Raw genomic sequence first — 9987 nt, 5'->3', positions numbered from 1 at the left:
CTATAATTATAGGCATTTATCATATGATTAGCCATGAACTGACTGCTATTTAGCAATTACCAACACTTCAATTGAAAAGTTTATTTGAGAGTGACAATCAAAGGAATGTATTAGCTTCTATTTCTCTTTCTCTGTATGCTCTATCCCTGTGGAAAAGTATATCCCCAGGAAGCAATATACTTGGATTATGTAATCTGAACTCCCCACAGAAATAGCTTTTTTGAGATATAATAATTTACCCGCTCAATTTTTATAGAAGTTTGCTATACAAAGAACAATTTTGGGGTCATTTGCAAAACACTAAAATTAAGCAATAATCCAGTTTGTATCCTAATGTCCCTTATGGAAAGATTTCTTTTGGTATTCAGTGAAAGGAAATTTTTTTCTTGAATATACTTTTTTTTTTTTTGGCATATAAAAGTTTATTACTACCATGTTTGCATCATCAAAACTTATGATCTTGGTCTTTTCTTCTCGCGTTTGCATAAGGCCAAGAGAGAGACATTGGCTACTTGACAACCCTAAAGTGGACTCCAGGAATGTCACCAACAGTATGACCTTTACAACCAAATCCAGTAACCAGAACTTCATTGTTTTCCACAATAAAGTTCAAGCAACCATCATTGGGCATGAAAGCTGTGAGTTTCTTGCTATTCATCATCAGCTGGCCGTTGACACACTTCTTGTTGGCAGAATTTAGCTGTTTGGCTTCAACACTGACTTTTTCCAGCAAAATTCCCTTTGCACGTGAAGTGCCTAAAAGGGGGCGGGCCTTCAGGGTTGTGCCCAAATGGGCTTTCTTGTACTGTTTGTCTTGCCACTCTGGTCCTGTCGGTGGCTGTGGAGGTTCCTGGCAGTATGAAGACCTTCACACTTGCCCATCTTGCTTGTGCTGCAAGTCTGAGTGAAAGATCTAATATACTTTTCAAAAAAACTCGTGGTAAAATACACATACCGTAAAATTTACCATCTTAACCATTTTAAAGTGTAAATTTCAGTAGTGTTAAATATATTCACATTGATATGCAACGAATCTCCAGAACTTTTCATCTTATAAAACTGAAACTCTATACCCATTGTGCCAGTTAATTTTATATGTCAACTTGGTCAGGCCACAGTGCTAGATGTTTGGTCAAACATTATTCTGGATGTTTCTTTGAGAGTGTTTTTGGATGAGATTTACATTTAAATTGGTAGACTTTGAGTAAAGCAGACTGTTCTCCTTAATGTGGGTGGGCCTCATCCAATCAGTTGAAGGCTTGGCTAGAACAAAAGATTGACCTCCCCCAAGCAAGAGGGAATTCTGCCAGCAGACAGCCTTCAGACTTAAACTGCAACATTGGCTCTTCTCTGGGTCTGCAACCTGATGGCCTACCCTGCAGATTTTGGACTTGCCAACCTCCATAATCGCATGAGCCAAATCCTTCAAATTAATCTCCGTTTATATATATAAACATCATCTTGGTTCTGTCTCTCTAGAGAACCCTAATTAATACACCCATTAAATAATACCCATTTTTCCCTCCCTGCAGTCCCTGGCAACCCCCATTCTACTTTCTGTTTCTATGAATTTGACTACTCTAGATGCCTTATATAAGTGAAATCATATAGTATTTGTCTTTTTGTAACTGGCTTACTTCATTTAGCAGAATGTCATCAAGGTTCATCCATGTTGCAGCATGTGTCAGAATTTCTTTCCTTTTTAAGGCTGAATAATACTCCATTGTAGGTATATACCACATTTTGTTTATCCCTTCATCCAGCAGTGGACACTTCGGTTGCTTTCATTTTTTTGGCTGTTGTGAATAATGCTGCTATGAACATGTGTATGCAAATAAGACCTTGCTTTCAATTCATTTGAATATATATATATTCAGAAGTGGAATTACTGGATCATATGATAATTCTATTTTTAATTTTTTGAGGAACCATCATACTGTTTACATAGCGGCTGTATCATTTTACATTCCCACCAACAGTGTCCAAGGATTCCAATTTCTCCACATCCTTACCGACCACTTGTTATTCCCAGCAATAATAATCCTGCAAGAACCCAAAATAATCTTCTGTAGGGGTCATTTTTGTTGTGAGATGGTATTTTATATGTGTGTATGTGGGGGGGATGCTGATATATTTTCAATCCTGGAAAATAGGATGTTAAGACGTGATACATACGTAATTTAGGCTGAATCTACATGACATCAAAACGGTTGTTTAAAAATGAAAAATTCTGTCAAGAAGTTAGTTTACCCTGTGGTGCTAAATGACTGGAGTGGCAGGTTTTCTTGTTTAGAATTTGTGTACAAGCAGCCTTATTTAAAGTTTTTCTCCATAAAATGTACATAGATCATTACAAATGTCACCAAGTCATTTTGAGTGGTAAGCATTTTTAAATTCTGAAGGAGTTTATAATGTAAAGCAGAAGGTGCAAACTGGCAGGCCACAGGCCAGATCAGGCCTGCAGACTTATTTGATTTGGCCTGCACGTATGCTGGCCCACACAGTGTTTTTTAAAAATTTGAATTAGTTGACAACTTTTTTAATGGAGAGATTTCATGCAAAAGTCTTGATTTCTAGCTTTTTGGGGAAAACTAGCTGACCTGGCAAGAGCGGGCCGACATTCCCACGCGGCAACAGTTGGCTTGAGCTGAGCAGCAACTGCCCTTTTAGCCTGGGCTTGTGCTGTCCAGTTCTCCACAGGCCCCACCCGCCCCGAGGCTGGAGAGCTGTGGACATCCAGACAGCAGACTTCTCCGTTTCCCCAGGAACCACTTATAACTTCCTAGAACGTCCAGTAGTTTGTACAGCCCACGGTGAGCTCTCAGTAACGGCCTGATTATTTACTGATTCTGATTCTTCATGTGCTAAAATTGCTCAAGATCCTTTACATTCTTTCTTGGTGGAAAAGGAGACCGTAAGACCATGGCCTTAAAACAAATGAAATACCAAAGGAAAAGGATTTAGCCAATGCAGAGATGGGGAGACACCTTAAAATAAAATAGTAATGCAAATGTAATTTTTTTACTAATCAATTGAGCCTTGAATTCTTTTTCCTATGTGAGGAAAACTGAAGAAACAGCACCCAAGACATGTTTCAAGCTAAGCCCTCTGTTTAATACAAGAGAGAAACAAGGGGCAAAAGGTTAGTCTGCTGTCTCACAGTGGCAGAATTCTTGAGTTAACATAAATAGAAATAGATATAGAAAATGAAGACCATATGGTTGGCTAGATCAAAGCCACTCTGTGTGTGTGTGTCTGTCTCTGTGTGTGTGTGTGTATTTGCTAGGCCACCCACTGAGAAAAATATTCAACTTATTGTGTCTCAGCTTATTGACTTCTCCCTTTTAATTACTGAGGCACTTGAAGTTCTTATGCACTTTCAGGTGATAGCAAATGAAAAATGTGTCAAAGAAAAATACAATGCTCTCTCTCTTTTTCTTTTTGGTGATCGTGTTGACTAAGAGAAACACGAAAGTCTTCTGGAAGATGTGCCTTAATCTCCAATTCAAAACATGGTTTCAAGAAAACAGTTATTTAAACTTCTGCTTGCAGCATATTTGCTATTATCCTACCGGCCAAAGCAAGTCATACGATCAAGCCCAGAGTTTGTCCGGAAATGGCCTATCCAAGGGTGTGGATTTAGTGAGGTGTGCTTTCAAGACCAAGGAACTGTTCTGGAATGGGTAAATAGAATCTAGGTCAGCACCTATTCTGGAAAAATACAGTAGTCCATCCTTTATTAAATTTTAATTTTAATATTTTTATCCTTTCTATTAAAAATCATGCTAATTTTAAAAATGTAAGAAATATAGAAATTACCAAGAAGAAAGAGAAAAATCACCCAAAGCCCACAATCTAATAAGAAACATTCTTAAAGTTTGGTGCACATGATTCCGGAAACCTCTCTGCATATGTACCTCTCCACTTAGAAGTGGTTCTGATCCACTTGGAAGCGTCTTCAGAGATGGTAGAGGATGGCGGCCTGGACTGAACCTGAATCATCCTTCACTCCTAGAACAGTTTTCAATACTCTTAATTCTTTGAGCTGTGTGTCTGTTTGCCAGTGTGCTTTGACTCACCAGAGTCAGAGAACCTAAGAGAAGTTGGAGAGAAGGGGAAGAGGCAACCTTTATCCATTGAAAAAATCAGCAAAAAAGGAAGAGAAGAGAGAAGGGGACAACAACAAAAGCTGTCCAGGATGGAGAGGAGAGAGTAAAGTATGATAGACCAGTGGGGATTCGATGACGCAGCCAGGGCTGACTTATCTATGGGGCACGATGCTGGGGGCCCACAATACTTTTGGGGACCCATGAAAGCATTTAAAAAAAATTTTTTTTTAAATTTTATTGAGGTCATAACAGTTTATAACTTTGTGAAATTTCAGTTGTACTTTATTATTTGTCAGTCACCATATATATATGTACACCTGTACCCCTTATGCCCACCCGCCAACCCCTTTCCCTTCATGTTCTCTTTGTCCATGTGTTTCTTTATCTTCCACATATGAGTGAAATCATATGGTGTTTGTCTTTCTCTGTCTGGCTTATTTCACTTAACATAATACTCTCAAGGTCCATCCATGCTGTTGCAAATGGGAGGATTTTGTATTTTTTTATGGCTGAGTAGTATTCCATTGTATATATATACCACATCTTTATCTATTCTTCAGTTGTTGGGCACTTGGGTTGCTTCCACATCTCGGCTGTTGTGAATAATGCTGCAATGAATGTAGGGGTGCATAAGTCTCTTTGAATTGTTGATTTCAAATTCTTTGGATAAATACCCAGTAGTGGGATAGCTGGGTCATAGGGTATTTCTATTTGTAATTTTTTGAGAAATTTCCATACTGTTTTCCATAGTGGCTATACCAGTTTGCATTCCCACCAGCAGTGTTTGAGGGTTCCCTTTTCTCCACATCCTCTCCAGCATTTGTTGTTTTTTGTCTTGGTGATTATAGCCATTCTAACAGGAGTAAGGTGATATCTCATTGTAACTTTACTTTGCATTTCCCTAATGATTAGTGATGTTGAATATCTTTTCATATGCCTGTTGGCCATCCATATATCTTCTTTGGAAAAATGTCTGTTCATATCCTCTGCCCATTTTTTGATTGAGTTTTTTTTTTGTTGTTGAGTTGTATGAATTCTTTATATATTTTGGAGACATACTCCTTGTCTCATAGATGATTTTCAAATATTTTCTCCCAGTTGGTGGGTTGTCTTTTTGTTTTGTTCCTGGTTTCCTTTGCCTTGCAGAAGCTCTTTAGCCTGATGTAGTCCCATTTGTTTATTGTTTCTTTTGTTTCCCTTGCCCAAGTAGACATGGTATTCGAAAAGATGCTTCTAAGACCGATGTCAAAGAGTGTACTGTCTATATTTTCTTCTAGGAGTTTTATGGTTTCATGTCTTACCTTCAAGTCTTTAATCCATTTTGATTTAGTTCTTGTGTATGGTGAAAGATAATGGTCTACTTTCCATGAAAGCATTTTAATTCCTCTAACATAAGAAGAAAAATAAATGAACCTTTAGGTCAAGGAAAATGTTTTAATTTATAATGTTAATATATTTATCATTATATCAACATAGTCATAAAACACAATTTTTAATACTGTATCTTTTTATGGAGGAAGGGGCCGATGAAGGCAAAACTGCCTAAGGCTCACAAAAGTCACAATGTGGCCCTGGATCCAGTGGCATGTCCCAACATGTTCAAATTTATTCAACATGTCTGTGCCATGCATTCTAGGACATTTTGCCACTTACAATATTATTCCAATTTTACGAATGAGGACTCTGAAACCTGGAAGAAAGTGGGACAGAGAAAGTAGTGGAATTGGGAACTGCCCCAGAAGTCAATTCACTGCTCTTTGCACAGTGTGCCACAGGAGGTGGAAGATATGAAGTAGAGACCAATACGGGAAAAGAACACAATCGAAATTTAAAATATGGAAGGCTTTATAATTGGTCAAGTATTTCCCCAGGCACCAAACTTTCTTCCTGAGATAACACTTAGGTGCTTAAAGGAAGATGCAGGGAGCTCAATCGAGCTCAAGAGGGAAAACGAAGAGATGGTCCTGGACACCCCACTCAGACAGCTCCACCGGGTGGGTTATTACTAGATGTTTTGCCTTCCTTTGTAATCATGTTCTACAAAGATGAATAAGACACTAGAAAAACAAGGTCAATTTAAGCTCTTGCAGAGAGTTAAAGCCTTTTAAAGAAATTTAGTAAAATTGCTTGCCTCTAAATTGTTCCTGTATGTGAAGGAAGGTTGCAATAAAATTCAGGAATGAGTTCAAGTTCTCACCTGAGAAATACGTATTTTCAAAAAAAAAAGATTTCTGACATAAAGATTGCTTTTGTTTATTAGAAAACGTATATATGTGTGTGTGTGTATATATATATATATATGTGGGAGATATATATTGCCCCTATTTGCTGTATTACCTATAAATTAATTTTACTCTGAACTTGAGCTTGTGATTTGATAGGTAGCACCAAATGAGTCATTCAAACAAGAAAAGACATGATCTCATGAGCATTATTTTAAAAGTTTACTCCATTCTTCAGAAGACTTCATGTTTCTAGAAACAACAGTCTGCCTCCCAAATGGCCACCTGAGGAAAATGAGATACGCCCTGTAGGGGCTGGAGAGAGGACAGTGCCTCTGGGCGTCACGTGCTGATAATCACTCCTCAAAGAGTCATAATGTTGAGTCTGAGACAAAGACCATCCCAAAGTCTAACTCTCCAATTGTAAATGATCAGATAATGTATTAAAAATTAATTTGGATTAGAAGTACCCCGTGATTCACTTTATGCAGATCTGAGAAAGCAAGAACATGAGTTAGCTTACAACTAACACTGCAGCCTGTTTTCCTTGTTAGCTGCAGGGGAGAATAATGTACAGGAAAAGGTGACGTAATGATTGTCTCACTTTCATTATTCTCTCCCAAATGAATAACCTTCCACACCAAGGATGAGCTCACTCACTATTAGTGGAATAACATCTGGTGAGCCAGGGCCCCCTGCTGAACATGCTCTTGGTTTCAGACTATATTTAACCATCAGAAACTCAACCATTGTTGCATGTATCACATATGCAGTCCAGTTATATTGTGAAAAATACTTTAAGGGGTAAGAAAATACTGCTAAAAGTATTTTAACATACAAGATTTTTCCTTATGAAGCAAGGCACTAACCTGTTCCAAAAGAAGTCCTAGGCTATTATTAGAGTGGAATATCTCAGACATGTGACAGATGCCTTGGTCTCTTTGGCTGAGGCTCAGATGCTTACCATAGCTATCCAAGTTTAAATTTTAAATCATGGATAGGAATCTCTCTCCTTCAATTTCCCTTCCCATTCTTAATTTCCAGGCAGGCCTGCCACACTGGCAATGGTGAATTTTGCAGTGTAATCTATCTAATAGATTTACTGTAATGATGAATCACCCTAGTATTTAAATCTAATGAGTAATGCTATAAGTCAATTTGGTTTTTAAAAATGCAGCATAGCTAGATCATCAGTTAAATGTGCTAATACAGAGTAATGTAGATGTTCAGAACACACGCTCAGTCGGTCCTAACGGTCACGAAGCTAGAATACTCTGGAATCTGCTGTGTGCCAAAGCCTTTAGGGGGATTACTTACTTAAAATTGTGACATTTGGGAAAGAATTTCATTCCTCAGGACTCAGGAAACTTCCTCAAGTTTAGGCATCTCTCATTGTTCTTCCCATAAAATGTAGTAACACTTTATTGTGGAGACACTAACAAGCTACTATTGTTTTTATTTAAAAGACTGATTATGAAAATAATGCCTATTCACTGAAGAAAATATGGGAAATTCAGAGAAGCATAAAGAAAATACAATTCATTCTGATTCCAACCACCCAGACCTTTTTGTGTATGTTAGTCATTTTTATTTGAGTAGATGTTTTCTCATCTTATTAACTATTCTTCTACAATTTCATTCTAAAAGGCCATGTAATATTACATCATATGACTATGCCATAATTTATCAAGTCAATTCCCTACTGGACACACAGTATATTTCTAATTTCTTGTAATTATAAACAAGACTGTGATAAAGATCTGTGTAGCTAAATCTTTGCCCACATAGGTGATTATTTCCTTGGGATACATTTGCAGCAATAAAATTGCTGAGTCAAAGTGAACCTATGTTTTTAAGGGTTTTTGTTGTTGTTTTTGGCTTAAACAACAGATATTTATTTTCTCAAGGTTCTGGAGGCTAGAAGTCCAAGATCAAGGTGTCAGCAGGTTTGGTTTCTTCTAAGGCCTTTCTCCTTAGCTTGCAGATGGCTGCCTTCTCACTGTGGCTCTTTCCTCTGTGCACTCACATATCTGTGTTCATATTTCCTCTTCTCATAAAGATGTCAGTCACATCGGATAAGGCCCACCCACATGACCTCATTTTACCTTAATTACCTCTTTAAGGGCCCTACCTCCAAATACAGTCAACATTCTGAGGGACTGGAGTTATCACATCAACATGTTAATGTGTATAAAGAATGGAAGGAGTGCAGGATCATTTAGTAATTTAATTTTGGATAATTTTTGGAGAATTGGAATAAGTTTAAACATAATCCTCTTCCTCCAAGTAATAGTCAAAATGTTCAATGGTTTTGTAGAAATCCTACTAGAAAAAAACCTGTAGACATATTTATCAAATTTCTACAGAAGGAGAAAAAGCAGGAATTCCTAAGTTTAAAAGTAAGGGGTGGGGATGAGGGCGAAATCACCCAGAGAACAATATTGGTTTAGCTACACACACTAAAAATTTTTTGCATGCAAAAACTTTGAGAAGCAAAGGGGTGGAAAATATTGGTTGTAATGGACAATTATTTGTTACAAAAGGTTATGGAGATAATAAAAATCCTTATTTTCAGAGTTGAAAGAAGTAATGATAAGAATGAATAAAGAAAAATGTAAAGGCATTTTACAAAAATGTGAAGCAAAGTAGGAAACATTCAATGTCATTTATAATCAAAGAAGCACATTTTAAAAGACTTGTGTATGTGTGTGTTTAAAACACTTGCAAACGGCTAGAATCCATTACTGCTAACGGGTGAAGAAACTGCATGAGTTAAATCAACTCCAACATTGTGCCCGAAGCCACAGAGCTCTTGGCAACCTCTCCTCTAAGAATTCTGCTTCCTGAAAGTGGAGGCAGCAAAGGGTTGGAGCTGTTCTGCACAAATTGCCCACAACATTGTAATGGGTAATGGGAAGACAACCTAGCCCATGCAGGACACCTGTGCAGGCCTCGGGGGGAAAAGGAGACAGCGGGCTTGGCAGCAGGACACCTTCCTACAGCCAAGCTGCTCAGTACACCAACTCCCCCCTGGTGAATCCAAGCACCAGCAGAATTAATGCGGATAGACTCAGCTTGTGTATTGCAACACCCGCCCACATGCACTGAGTGAGGCTCCATTCCAAGAAGACCAGCTTCAAGGTGAGGGCCTCAGAGGAGAAGCATTGGTATTAACCACGAGCTTGTTAGGTATGCAAATTCATGAGCCCAATGTACTGAATCAGAATCACTGGAGAAGAAGCCTAGGAAATTGTGTTTTAGCAAGCTCTCAAGGTGATTCTTACAGATTTTAAAGTTTGAGAACAAATGATGTAAAAAACCCAAAGCAGATTGCCCCTGCATCTCTGCCCCCTGTACTTGAGGGCCTGACTCTGACCATAAAATCATAAAAGGGTTAGTAGTTTCAAAATGGTAGAAACTAAGGGAAAAACCCCAAAATAAAACCACTACTTATCAGCCTTTTACCTACCCGTAACATCAGGACATGAATGAACAGAGTCAATCTTTCATAAATTTGCTTAATTTTAAGTGAGCAAAGATCTTTCGGCCACTAACAAAAAGGAAATTCATTTCTTTACTAGAATGGCAGTACAAATTCATATTTGCATCAAAATAAACCACTACCCATCGAGACACAGGAAAAAGGAATGTAGAGA

The 9987-nt window shown here is 38.0% G+C and overlaps 1 pseudogene; it reads right to left on the bottom strand.

Moving 5' to 3' along the window:
- Window positions 1-452: 452 nt before the first annotated feature.
- Window positions 453-882, bottom strand: LOC101395554 (small ribosomal subunit protein uS12 pseudogene; annotated as a pseudogene).
- Between the last annotated feature and the right edge of the window lie 9105 nt (window positions 883-9987).

This window comes from Ceratotherium simum, chromosome 12 (assembly GCF_057802395.1).
Source record: "Ceratotherium simum simum isolate JZ-2026a chromosome 12, ASM5780239v1, whole genome shotgun sequence".
In the NCBI taxonomy this organism is placed as follows: Eukaryota; Metazoa; Chordata; class Mammalia; order Perissodactyla; family Rhinocerotidae; genus Ceratotherium; species Ceratotherium simum.
This window is presented reverse-complemented; position numbering and strand designations above follow the sequence as displayed.